Genomic DNA, 14,510 nt, shown 5'->3' on the forward strand with positions numbered 1-14,510 from the left:
AAAAAAAAAAAAAAAAAAAAAAAAAACCAACCCAAAACCTTTTCAATACAAATATCTCCTTGAAATGTCTGCATTACAGATACTGCAGGATAAAACAGACGGAAAATAAATCTGACAACAAGCAGAAGTAAAATAGAATTTAGTTGATTTTCATTTTCCAAGCTGGGATAAACATTTAAGCAAACAATGAAAGTAATGACCACAATAACATTATTTCTAGGAATCAGCAGTGCTATTGGCAAAAGTAATTACTAGCACTTGCTTAGAAAATGGGGGACACATCCTTAGCTGGTGTAAACCAGCACAGCCTCCTGAATGGAGATGTGTATTTACAATACCAGCTGAAAATTTCACCCATGAATTACAAGCTGACTGTCATGTTTTGTTGCATAAGTTATTACAGCTACAGATTCAAAGTGTTATTTTGTATAATTAAAAAAGCAAGGTTGATGAGGACAATTCATTCAGGGTGCTAAAGAAGTTCATTGGCAATCTTACAATGGAAGGAATTCTTGCTGACAATTCTACACAAGCCTTCATCCAAGCTGCTGGGCCATTACATTAACAATGTAGCTACCAGTGAGATATCCTCTGTAACACAATTTTGATCCAGAATAATGTTTTTTATAATCCTATCTACAATGGCTAGTCTGTTTACTCATAAATCACAAGCTAACTACTTCTAAAGTGGCTAGAAGTCGCACTGAACAATATAGGATATTGATGTATAGGCAAGATCCAGTTTCTACCATGTTAACAGGAAAGTTTGATCATCTCTTGAAAATGTCAATGAGTTAGTTTAAAGTTATTTTTATGTAATATACAATATATACAAAGTATAGATATTCGTATAGTATGTGACCATGCCTGTTGTGTTTCAGGATGTAGAAATGTAGTTCGAGAAGAAAAGGAAAAAAAACAACTGGGGAGAAGCACATTTCTTTTCAAGAACCTGTGGTAGTTTTTAGTACATTAGACCTCCTATGTTGTGTGCTATCACTAATTCATTAGGTTAATAATCACTAACAAAGAGCTAGACACAAAAGAAACAAAATCTTTACTAATTAATAGTTAAGGTTTATTCTTATTCCAGTTGGTCGAGGAGAGGTGTTCAATGAAGCAGAACAGCCTGGCATTCTATATTTTAAATTAATTCAAAATTAATCAGGAAAAGAAACAACCCACAAACCCCCTGGCCCAACATGGGAGTCTCCTCTCCCTTTGTCATGCCTACTGAGCTGTCCTTAGTGTGATGGAGAATCATGTGTATATCCATGGAAGTACTGCATATACTGGTGGAAGGAAAAACTCTAGAGGTATTGTTGTATTAACCTGTCAAAGATAACGATGTTCAAGTGCTGCCAAGGATGTGCCTTATTATAATAACAGAAAGAATAAGAAATTTTGAAATGAAAATTATTAACAGGAGCACGCTGCATACGGTTAGATAAGGAAATGGACTGAAAATTCCACTGATCAAGAAATAATTACGTCCCATTTTGAAGAAAGGGGACAGAATGAGAATCTCTCAGCTGTACCTGTTCAAAATCTGAACAAGAGTTCAAACTGGCCTAGTAACAGGCATGTATTGTAATATGGAGCTTTTAAATAATGGTCAGGTCTAGTTAGCTACCTAAAAGTAAAGTAGTTCAGCAGTACGGCTTTACTGCCAAGCTTAACCCCTCCTAGTAGAGCTAGTTAAATTATTCATTGCAAAAAAAGTCTCAGTGTTGATCTTGCACCAGTTTTACATCAGTGTAAAACAGCTGACCCCAGCAAGTTACTCCCTCAGCAGTATGCAGATGGGTGGGATGGATTTGATTCTGCTCTTAAATTCCATCAAACCCATTTTTTGCAAACCCCTATTTATGAATTATCCTCATACTCCTGTTCTCACTCATGTCAAGTGACATTTTGCCATTAGCTTCAAAGAAGCAGTATTACAAACAGTAATTATCCAGATGCTGCACCGATGTCAGCAGTGTTCATGATATGATCTTACATGACACATGCACTTCATTTACTCTGTTGCATTAAGTGGCAGCAAGTAGCCTATGTTCTAATCTAGTTTACTCTCATCAGATCCTTCTGCAGAATTTTAAATAAAACTTATGTTTCTTTGTTAATTCAAAAATTTATAAAAATGGAAATAAATGCTCCTTTGACATACCAGTGCAACTCACAGTCATGCCTAAATCTCACATGACATGCAATCAATCAACCTTGAGCAGTTTTACTTTTGATAGTGGCAGACTCGATAACAGCTTACTTTTGACAGTGGCAGTAATAACAAATGACCAGACGTGAGCCTAAGTTTTTGGCTGTGGCCATGCTGGTTTCAGGACATATGCAGGCAAGTTTCTTTGGGTAGATGTGATATCTTTTATTAGATCGAGTAGTTGGAAAAAAGTTTTTTGCAAGCTTTCCGGCGCAATCACCCTTCTTTGGGCAAAGGAAGTCTCTGCTGTTCAGCACTTGGGAAGGTAATGAATTTGAGGAGTGTAGAACATCCTTCCACCAAACAAAAAATAAGTTTTCTTCCATTTATACCCATCTGTGGCAAGAGAAACAGACATAAAATACTCCTCCCCCACCCCCCAAAAAAATCCCAAACAATTTTATATTGTCATCCTATTGTGGTGGTTTGCTGGATGCTTATCTGATGGATATTTTAAAATTACAGTAGGGCTGTGCAAAGCTTCAGTCGCTGACTTGATTCGGTGGAGACTTGGCTCAATTCAGCGGCTGAATCTCTGAATCACATCAGGAGACCCTTTAACCTCTCTGAATCAAATTGTAACTCTCTGTATCGATTCGGAAAGATTTGATGACTCCATAGACACAGCTTTAAATGTTTTTTCTACATATCTCAAGGTAACAGGCAGATCTATGAACAGTGCAATGCTGGGACAGATAGAGCGTCCCACAGAAGTGTTGGTGGGGGGGAGGGAGTCCCACAGCGCGCTCAGCAGCAGGACCAGAAGCACTTCCAGCCCACTCCCAGGCCCACCAGGGAGTGTGCAAGGGACTCCCCCCCTCCCCTGCCCTGGCAACTGGTGCCTCCTGGGACCTGGAAGTGAACCATGAGTATTTCTGGTCCACTTCCAGGTTCACCGCTGAGCATGCGGGAGACCTCTGCCCTGCACTCCTGTGGAAACACTCCATCCGCCCCCCGTCTCAGCATTCACAAGCTGCGCCTGGTACCTCGAGGTATGTAGAAAAAAAAACATTTAAAGTTGTGTCTATGGCTGAATCGCTGATTCTCGAAATCAGCACTGAATCTTCAGATTCAGATTCAGCCAAATCGAATCAGGACAGCGATCCAAATCAACAAATCGAATCACTGTCCCCAATTTGGGCCAAATCCAAATAGAGTACAGCCCGTTTTGCACACCCCTACTGTACAGTGTATTAGTGTCAACTGCACCACATCAAAGCGGTCGCTTTATACTGCCACAAAAGATGCTAGCCTTAAAAACCAAAGGCTCAGAACTTGCAAGCTGCTGTGGAGCAACATATCTAGCGCTAATGAAGCTCTCCAGTGATTTTAAAGATGCTCCAGATATACAGAATAACTTACGGGATCACAACCCAGCCAATTGGAACATTCCTGTTTAAAATATGCCTTTTGTGATCTGGAACAGGACAAAATAAATGGGAAATAACACTGAGCAGTCTCAACAGCAACTAAGCAAACCAAATCCTTAAAAATCAGAAGCATCAGGTTTCACCCTTATATGAAGCAGAATTGTAACATTACCAAACACTGAAGTTTTACAGTGGAAATAGTGACTGGCTATTGTAGCTGGAAGCACCGAAATTCCTGTTCAATCATTTACTGACAATGCACAATGACACAAAGTCACCATTATTTAACATACATTTTCAGGGGCTTTTCCCATGTTTTTGATATATCCTATTAATCCACACACTTCCAAAATGAAAGTTAGACTTAAATCTCCCAAGTATTATTCTCTATTTTTTTAAATGCTAGTCTTACCTTCTCACTAAAATGTCAAATGAAACAAGTAAGAATTTATTTTGCAGACTTACACTTTATGTAGGGGATTGGAGGGTCAGTGAAAAGACTTTCAAGCAGGAGAAAAGAAAACAACATGAACTTCCATTATCAGAAGAAATATTAGCTATATATTAAAAAACCCTGTATTTTTATATTCTTATTTCCCTAGAAGTCCCTCAATAATCTATTTATTGATTAGCTGATGAGGAAGAAGGCAAAAAAAAAAAATTACATGAGTATCCAGGAGTTACATGCCACCAAATGGAAATTAGCAATATTTAGAGGATGGCAACCCATCTACTGGGTCCTCAAACTCTAGCCATTTCCAAACAGCAGAACCACGCTATGGAAGCTGCTCTATCCCTTTGTTCAGTGGTTCAACACGCAAACTTTACTGAGGGCCACTGGAAAAGTACACTTTCCACTGGAGGGCCTCCACTAAGGAAGTTTGTTACATCAGAAACAGGAAACTTGACTTCACAGAAGTGCAGTCTCAGGTGACAAAGAGTAATTTGCCTCAACAGCTCACTTTTCAAATCCTCCCACATTTTTCAGCATCATCCAGCAGCAATGAATGAATTAAAACCTAATTATGAATTATGGCAGGTCACTGAGACTGCCCTGGTACACTGCATGCTATGCATCCCTGCCCTAGTTAATTGGTATTATCTTAGATAGGCTGTATTTCATCACATATGACATGATCTGGAATAAAATACATACATTGTTTTTTGAAAAGCAAAAAGAAGAAGAAAAAAAGATCTTTCCTTATACTAAATAACTGATGAGCAGCAGCTAGGGAGTCAAGCCTACTCATTGTTCTGCTCCGTGTACATGCAGATTTTAACTTTTGCTTTTGGCTGCTAAGGCAGAAACTGCTCTTACTTCTTGCAGATAGTGCAGACTGTGATTTCCAGCAATTGTTTTTTTGGAAGAGGGAGGTGTGCGCTGAATGTGAGAAAATACAGTGTCACAGAATCAGAGAAAATCAGTAGATAGCAAGCAAGGGATAGCCAGGCAAACACTGTAACTAGGTGTCTACATGCATTTTAACAACTTATTTCACAATAACCACTACTCATTTGGCAATTTTAACAGCACAATAAAGTTGTTATAATAAGAAGAAATTAGCAATTATAAAATTGGGAAAAAAGCAGAATATTCCACCCTTACCTGGCCACTATCTGGAAAAGTGCTGTTATAATCAGACATCCAGTCTGGATAATATACAGCATCCTGTGATAGTAGAGAATGGATTGATCACGTAGCACTTGAGATAATACCTGCTCCCTACCTGCAAAAGGATGCACCCAGTGGACCCACTGGAATATACAAGGCACTGAAGCAAGAAAGTAGGGAGGACAGCCCAGGGAGCAGCAACTGTAGAAAAATAAGAGGAACCTGCCTAACTGGTCTCCAGTATTACAGAAATGGAAGTAGAGGAAAAGTATTTTGGCCATCAAGAACCTGTACGGAAACTGAAGGAAACAACTGCAATGAGGTACAGAAGATCTAGCTCTACAGTCACCAATGTGAAGCATATTTATTTTAATGCAAACCTTTTCTAAGTGGCTTGTGTTCAAAATGCCATACTTTATTCAAACGGTAGTCCAGGCTAATCCAAAAAAAGAACATAACATGAGATGTAGCATGCCATGTTAATTTTGGAAGCCGTCTCCTTTCCTACTGCTCATTTATTTATCCAAATAAAGGTGAAATGTGTATCCATCTGAATTGTAGAAACTAGCTGCTGATTCACGCAAATAACCTCTTCTTTGCCAAAGGCAGTATTGAAATAACTGACCAAACTGCTAAAACAAGTTTCATCCGCTAACCCTACCTTCTTCTCTTCCACTACCAAATTAGTGTTGCAAAGCCCACATGCATTTGCTGTACAAGCTTATTTTATACCTGCATTCATAATCCAAGTACTCACTCAGGTGCTGGGATGCAAATCTTGCTAAATGCTGCACCAGCATGCACAAGCACACAATGCCTGCAAAGCCAGCAATTGCTAAAATGGTCTTTATAGACTCATCAGTGAAAAGTGCTGTAGTAGATAAGTATAAAGTGGAGAAGTGGAGGGCTGACTGCATTAAGTGGTAGGCAGTGACGTACCTCCAGCGCCCAAGGGCCAATGCTTGCATTTGCGGCCGCATCCCCTCTCCCGCCCTTCTCGAAGCGATACTTCAAGTCACATTGCGCAATAAGAACTCTGAAGGACCTGGCCCACGGGCCGTGGCCCCTTCCCACCCCCGGTCGCTCTGCCACTGGTGGTAGGCAATGCTGATTAGCAATTAGAAAGTAGAGCTGGGTGCTAGAATCCCAAATACCAATTTTGGCAGGGATCAGGCAACCACCTCATCTCTACAATGCCTCAAGACCACACTGAGTACAACAGTAAAGCAGGCCACCACACCTGCTCTGCCCAAGTTACTTCCCAAAACTGATGTTAAGTAGTTTCCCTAATAAGGCACTGGGTACCTGCTGATCAGCTTACTTTTCAAAGAGAGCACACTGGTGCACACCTATTGCTCCAGTAAGACTGTGGACGTGTTAAAACTCTGGTGTAACCTACAGGGGTTTTGTGTACCAGTGTAAGTTGAAGCTCTTCCTGGGTAGCTGCCATAGTAGGCACACTCATCCCCAAAGTGCCAGAAGAGCCAGCAAGAGCCCGTTTGCATTCAGCATAGCTACTACTACACAGCTGCTACAGCGGGATAAAAGTGAGCGCACAATGCCTACACCAGTTTAATACTAGTATAGTTTTACCCCAATTTAAATGCAACTGTCCATCAGAGTTCAGTTAAGTTTCACTATTGAAAAAGTCTAAACCACGGGCAGGCAATTATTTTGGGCAGAGGGCCACTTACTGAGTTTCGGTAAGCCGTCGAGCCACATGACAGGCAGCCCAGGGCAGATTAATATTAATTTTCTAAATTTTTTAGGGGCCCCGCGAGCTGGATAGAATGGCCCGGTGGGCCACATCCAGCCCTCGGGCCACATTTTGCCCACCCCTGGTCTATACTGTGTCCACTTCCTATTTACACTAGCATACAAACTTAAACTGGTATTTTTGTTTAAGTCCATGCTTAGGAATGCTTTCATAGCATGGGATACCAGGTATATTAGATTGGCAAAGCCTCTCAATGCCTAAAATGATATTTAGTCTATAGAAGAAGAGACTGAGGGGGGATTTAATAGCAGCCTTCAACTACCTGAAGGGGGGTTCAAAAGGAGATGGATGGAGCTAGATTTGTTCTCAGTGATGGCAGATGACAGAACAAGGAGCAATAGTCTCAAGGAAAGCAAGGGAAGTTTACATTAGATATTAGGAAGAATTTCCTCATTAGGAGGTAAAACACTGGAACAGGTGACCCAGGGAGGTGGTGGAAGCTCCATCCTTGAAGGTTTTTAAGACCTGGCTAGACAAACCTTTGGCCAGGATGATCTAGTCGAGGATGGTCCTGCTTTGAGCAGGGGGTTGGACACACTAGATGACCTCCTGAGGTCCCTTCCAACAATAATTTTCTATGATTCGGTGAGCAAGGGTTTCTGTCATCCTTTTGTGCAGCAGCCTTGCAACTTCAAGGACCTGCAAAGCTTAAACCACCACATAGGAGAGAGCTTTAAATTCATACAATAAGCTTTAATGACTGGGAGAACTGTTAACATGCTTGGTATGTTTAAGTCCTCCTTCCTGCTAATGTGCAAGCCATTAGCTCCTTTGCATAGCAGCTATTCAGTTAATGTTTTCACTGGGCTCTGAGGATGTCACATGGGCTTCCAAATTGAATTCTGTTCTTAGTTTCATATGCCTTCTGGATAAGAATATCTAACAATTTTTTGCCAAAAAAAATAGTTGCCAAAAAATGGCATTTGGTAGACAAAGTTATTAGCAAGTTCTGTGAATAGTTTCAGTAAAAAAAACCAAAAAACAGAAGGAGGGGAAATTTCCAAATGCAAACACCTTTATTTTGGACTTTCAAAATGAAGCTCTGACTTTTCATTTAAAATAAATAAATAAATAAATCTCAAAATACTTGTCTGGAACGGTCTGGGATGATCCTGCCTTGAACAGAGGACTGAAAAAAATTACCTCCTAAAGTCCCTTCCAACCCTATTTTTCTACTAGTTTAATACCAAAAGGAATTAAATGATCCAAAACATAAAGCATAACATTTTGTTTATGGTCAAATGAAAAATTTTGGATTGACCCAAAATACAGTTTGTTTGTAATGTACCAATGTAGATCTAGTAAAATACCAGTTCTAGCTAGAGAAGCCCACATGGAGCAGAAACATGCAACATTTAAATACACACACCGCTTCAAGTTAGGTAAGTTGAACATTATTCTCAAATATCAACCTATTTCTGTCCTAAATTATACAAAGCGTAACTGTTGGCACAAAGCATAGTAATCATGCAGATCAGACTTCTCATTTGATTAAACAGGAAAATTAACAATTAGATTCTTCAGCCCTCTTCTTGGGCACTGCATTTCCTCAGTCTAAAGGAGCAAAACATTTTTAAATAGTTTGTTCAATTATCAGCAGCACAATGATGCCACCCATATCTGCATATTTTCCCTGTAAGATAAACAGCCAAGGTGTGCCATGGCTACCTCAGTAAATAGTAACCTCCCCTCAGTGCAACACGACTGAGTTTGACAACTCCACTGTACAAATGCACCTAACATTCATTTATTCATGTAGAGGCCAGTACTGTCACCCCTATTCATGCCAATTACTCCAGGAAAAGTTGCACAACAAGTGCTACCCAATGTAATTTAAGGTGGCAGAATTAAACCGCAAATAAAGAAATATTTTAATCCCATTTGACATAGTTGGAAGTCAAGACCTGCAGTATCAGAAACTGTTACAGTAGACTGTTTAGTATAGACAATACGGATCTCTGACTTCATACTGGACATCCTATTTAAAAATACCATTGTCTCCTTCCTTCCACTGAGGTGCATATGAAAAACAAGCAAAATTACAAAACCACAATATCAATCTAGGAGGGAGAACTTGTGTGGTAATAAATCTATCCAGGACAGTCAGTTTACTATGACAGAGTCCAAACAGGGTATCAAATAACAAGACTTCCAATACGTAGCATGAATTCATGGGCATGAAAAAAGTACAGGAAGTCAAAAAGCCCATGGCTGAACTGATTCAATCTTTGCAGGTTAGTCGAAGCTCCACAGGCTGAACCAATAAACAAGTGAACAGACATTCGCTTGTAATTCCGGAAATGAAGCCCCATGCCTGCAGTGGCCCAGGCCAAAAGCTGGGGGGGGGGGCACTACAGCACGCCTCCATGCTTGGCTGGAGCACACAGCTTGAACCAAAGCTAACCTACCCACCCTGGGGGAAGAGAGCTTGCAGGGAAGGTGTAAAGCATCCTTGGATACTGGGGGGCTGCATGTTAATTTGAATCTGGAGGGGATCTGCAACAGAAGTTCAATAAACCAATTCAACCTAGATCAGTTCAGTCTGATACTACAATAAAAACCGCATTATCCGGCACTTCATTAACCGGCAAGCTCTATTAACCGGCACACCGGTCAATGCGGCAAAAGCAAAACAGGAAGTGGGACTTCCGGTTTCTCCAAGTCCCACTTCAGGCCATGGCCCAGGGCAAAGTAGCCTGCACAGGACCCCCCTCCCTGTCCCCCAGCACACTGACGCCGGGGGAGGAGTAGGAGCGGTGGCGCGGTTAATCTGAGACGCGGATGCACCGGATGCAGCGGGAGTGGTGTCCTTGCCTGACCAGGCAAAGGACCAAGCAACCAGCATATGTGGCTAACCAGCACCCCCCCGTTCCCCATGGGTGCTAGATAACAGAGCTTTTGCTATACATCCATCCAGGTTTATCTTAAACTGGTTTCGGCCATTTTGAAAGCAGTTTGTCTGCCCTGAACTTCTGTTGTGTACTGATTTCTGATCACTTATACTGATTTGTGTGTAACTTCTGTCCCTAGCTGAAGTGCCAAGTATCTTGACCGGGGCAGACAAAATACGACCCACGAGCCTGATGCAGCCCACCAGGCCATTCTATCCAGCCCACGGGGCCCCTAAAAAATTTAGAAAATTACTATTCATCTGCCCCTGGCTGCCTGTCACGCGGTCCTCAATGGCTTGCCAAAACTCAGGAAGCGGCCCTCCGCCCAAAATAACTGCCCACCTCTGATCTAGACCAACACAAACCTAATAAAACTCTAGTGCCAGCCCCTGTCTTTGTGCCTTTCACTGAATCATTAAAGGAGATATGGAGCAAAACCCCTGATGTGGATGCACCTCTGCCAGAAAATCTAGAAAATCAGTTTTAGGGTCTGATCTTTTCACACTCCTCACTGTGCTGGCGTATCTTTAAGGGTTGGGTAAGAGAAAGATAGAACACATGGCCAACCAGGGCTGCAACTAAAATTTCTACCCTGTTTTCGAATACCGTCAAGGTGGAAGACAAGATTATGGTAATGTTCGTACTAGAAATTTCTAGATATGTCAGCCAGACATGTGATGAGGTGTGGTCTTCACTGAAATAGCTGTACCAGCAAAAGCTCACTTAGTAGATGTTATTCTGGAAAAAAAAATGCACATTTCCTAGTATAGCTTGTTCTACTGGAGAGGTGGCTGATGGAAGAAAGTAAAGGCACAACTTGTTGGTTTAAGCTGCATCCAAACAAGGAGTGTTTTGTCAGTAAAGTGGTATCCCTGTACTGGGGGAGGGACAGTGGGAAGGGAAAATGCTCCTAGTGTAGACACTGGCTAAACTGTAATTGTGGGAACTTCCACAATGAAAGCTTAGTCTACTATGCTAGGAGGATTTGTTAAACTATACTGGGAAAACTTTTTTAAAAGCTGAAGAATTGGCTTATACCAAAAAAAGTGCTTTGTTGATATAGCTCCTTCTAGTTCCCTAAAATGGCAAAAAAGCACGTTCATGCTGCTGGAACTGTATCTAAACCAGAGATTTTGCTGGAAAAGAAACATCATAAAACCAAATCTCTGACAAACATTACTACACCATAAAAGTTTCTGGTCTAAATAACAATTTGAAGTACATTTCTAGAACTATGAAAACAGGACTATTCATTGTGTGTAGGGTATGCAAGCACATTGCAAAGCATGCTGCTTATTAATGTTGCATATTTGTTAACTTAGCACAACTCTCAAATGCAAGTCATCTTTGCAAGGTGACTGTACCCTCTGATACACACATGCATCATCAGAACATGCATCATCAGAACATAGACATAGAGGAAGCTAAGCATTTGTAAGAATACCAGCAACTTTCATACAAGCCATTCAATCCAGATATTAATATCCTAAGTAAAGCAAATTCAGCTTCACATTCCTTATGCTTGCTCTTGAAGAGCTCCTGACCAAGTATGGTTTGACCTCAAGGGAGCAATTTGTAGCCCTATGAACAAACTGGTTTGGCCAGTCAGCTGTACCGCTGCCTAAAACTGGCATATCACAAAGATTTCAGTAAACCTTACCATACAAATGCGAAAAACAGCCCTCAGGAACATCACAGCACCATGGGGCACTCCCTGAAAGACTCTCTCCAAATTAACAAGTGAAATACAATGGACTACTTGGATTGCAGAGTCTCTAAGATAGGGACCTTGTTTTCTTACTTGTTTGCAAAGCTTGTAACATATACCCGTAATGCACTAAACATACTAGCATTTACTGCTTTCATCTCTGGGTATAGTTTATTCATCTCAAACAGACATATTTACTTTAGAGCCTCATCTTACCAACAATACCTTTTCCCCCGTAAGGTCCATCTCTACCCGATTTTCTCCCCATGAAAAATATCAAATCTTTACCAAAAGTATAAAAAAGCAAGAGTTGAACTGAGTGTACATTTCCTGAACTTTTACTGCTATATCTCTCCTTCCTTGTATAGCAGAAATTTACCTTGAAAGCGCAGAAGTTTTCATACTAACATGAGTATAAGATGTTTTATTTGTACCTAAGGCACTCACGTAAAGGCTGGTCCCCAAACAGTTTTTGACCAAAACAAGCTACACCACTGTAAACTCTTCATATGGTATCACTGTATCCACACTAAAAGATTGCACCAATTTAACAATTTCAACTTCCTAACTAATGCAATTAAAATATTACCTAGAAGATAATGAACCCCAACATGCTGGACACAATGGGAAACCAAAACAGGGCTTCTACAATTCATGACTACCAAACATTTCCCCTTGCACATCCCCAAAGTACAATGTTGGGGTGCTCCTCATTACTGTATGGTGCAGCATGGTTAAAAATCAATTATTTTATTTAAAAAATAAAACATCCAAAATAAATCAGTTTTTTTTTATTTAATCATATTTTTTTTTATTTCTTTTTGTTAAGATGCTTTTAAAAAAACAAACTGACATAAAGATAGTTTTAAGCTATGTTAAAGCTCAAATATATCATCATGGAATAGGGATTATAACTTCTAATTATGCACTGAGACAATATATTCATGTAACATTTTTACAAGTTTTATATGTAGATCACAACAGGCATGGACTATATTAGGGGCCCAACCATGTGGCTCCTATATAGATTAGCAAAAATTAAAGAAAACCATTCTACCCAATGGGACTCAGTGCTCAATCTAGATTCTAGACTCTAGCCTAGACCAGTGGTCTCCGAAGTGCAGTGCGCACACCCCAGGGGGTGATTGGGGTGCAGGAAGAAAATATTAGAACTTCTATTTATATGTATGTTTATATAAATATATACATATTGGGGTGCGTGCTCAAAAATTTTTTACTGATAGGGGTGCACGATCAAAAAAGTTTGGAGACCGCTGGTCTAGACGATCCCATTAAGCATCTCTGTGATGCGTAGTTTCAGTTCTCAGACTGTGGATTTGTGTCTCCAGAGATCATAGGCAGACAGGGTTCTTTAGGCAGATGTGATATCTTTTATTAGATCAACTAAATAGTTGGAAAAACTGTTCTTTCCAAACTTTTGGGCACAACTGCCCTTCTTCAGGCATAAGGGAGAGTTTTGTTGTCTCCAGAGATAACATCCTTGTTAACAGCAGTATATAGAGATGGGTAGGTAATCAGGTTTGTTATCTCTCATCAGCCCTCTTGTCTCTCTGCAAGTGTGTATACACACAGTCAGACCCTTACCTTTCTCAAAAAGTGCAAAGTTTCAAGAAGTTCAATTAATAAAGGATATCAAACAACAAGAATGTACTTTTTGTAGAAAACAATGATTAAATCGAGGCTTCTGATCCATGATTTAAACTGTGTTTTAAACCATGATTTAAACTGATTTGATTCAAGTCAAATCCACCCTGCTACAGTGCACAGTAAAACAGCCAAAAACAGAAAATAAAAATTTCTGGCATAAAACTGATGATACAAGAGAGTGAAAAGCACTTTATTTGAATTGTGCTACCACTGAACAGTTATGCTCCAAGTTACCATTGATCAACTTCCCTAGACAGTAAATAATGTTCCTGTTGTCACTCAGCAGCTTCTGATCTCAGCCATGCATTAGGGAAAGAAAATTAATTTTATTGTGATAATTTCAGTTTATACTATTGTGTGCAAGCTATACACTAATCCTAATCAACCCATAAAAGCCTTCAAGAACCACATATTGCTTGGTTTTAGAACATGCACGATTACAGTTTGTTTTTTAAAGCACAGCAGCATCACAAAGTATTTAGTTTTTTTCTCGGCCACGTTTAAGGGTTTTTTTCTTCAAACATTTTGGAAAAAGACAAAAACTATTATTAAAAGTGATCTCCATGATCAAAACAAATTTACGTCTTGTCCATTTTCAGTAATTTTCTAACAAACACTGTATTAGCATCCTTTTTTGAGACATCAGCTCTTTGTATGTAGTGATGTTCAAATAAAACTGTTAACGGGTTTAGTTGCCAGTATTTCCAACTGAAAACATATGTCCAAAAAAAGTTTACTGTAATACTTCATCATTTTCTACTGCTGGGCAGGTTCATGACAATGCAACTGCATTTTGCATTTCAGGGTCCATGGGTTCAAAACTTCAACAGGATTTTAAGGAGGTAAGTTTGGGAGTCTTAAAAAACATCAGTTCAACCTTCCTCTGACATCTTAGAATTAACATTTGGAGTTGTTATTTTATAATTCTCAAGTAAGGCAGGATTCCTGAATTACTAATTTCAATGGTAGTTTTATCATTTACTTCAACAGCAGCACAAACAAGCACTTTTCTGCTAATCTTTGGTGATTGCCCATTACAGTGAAAAATGAACTGCGCCAACAGGACATCCAAAAAAGTATTGCCTTTTAACAACGTTGGGTCTTGATCTCTTTCAGACTCAAAGAGCTATTGCCAAACCAAGCACATCGAGAATAAATCCTGCTGGTCCCCATTTCCGTACTGCCAACCCTTTATTATCATAAGACAACTACTACCTGATTTTTGCAAGCTTGCTTTAAACAGCATGTGAGCCATAGTGTTTCTCC

General features: G+C 40.0%; 1 protein-coding gene across 1 annotated transcript in view; it reads right to left on the reverse strand.

The window, feature by feature from the left end:
* EGFR (epidermal growth factor receptor) overlaps positions 1-14,510 on the reverse strand; it is a 222,289-nt gene that overhangs the window by 206,500 nt on the left and 1,279 nt on the right. The gene's annotated exons all lie outside the window — the stretch shown is intronic.

The sequence above is a fragment of the Crocodylus porosus genome, unplaced genomic scaffold, assembly GCF_001723895.1.
Source record: "Crocodylus porosus isolate Cpor-Errol unplaced genomic scaffold, CroPor_comp1, whole genome shotgun sequence".
NCBI classification, from domain to species: Eukaryota; Metazoa; Chordata; order Crocodylia; family Crocodylidae; genus Crocodylus; species Crocodylus porosus.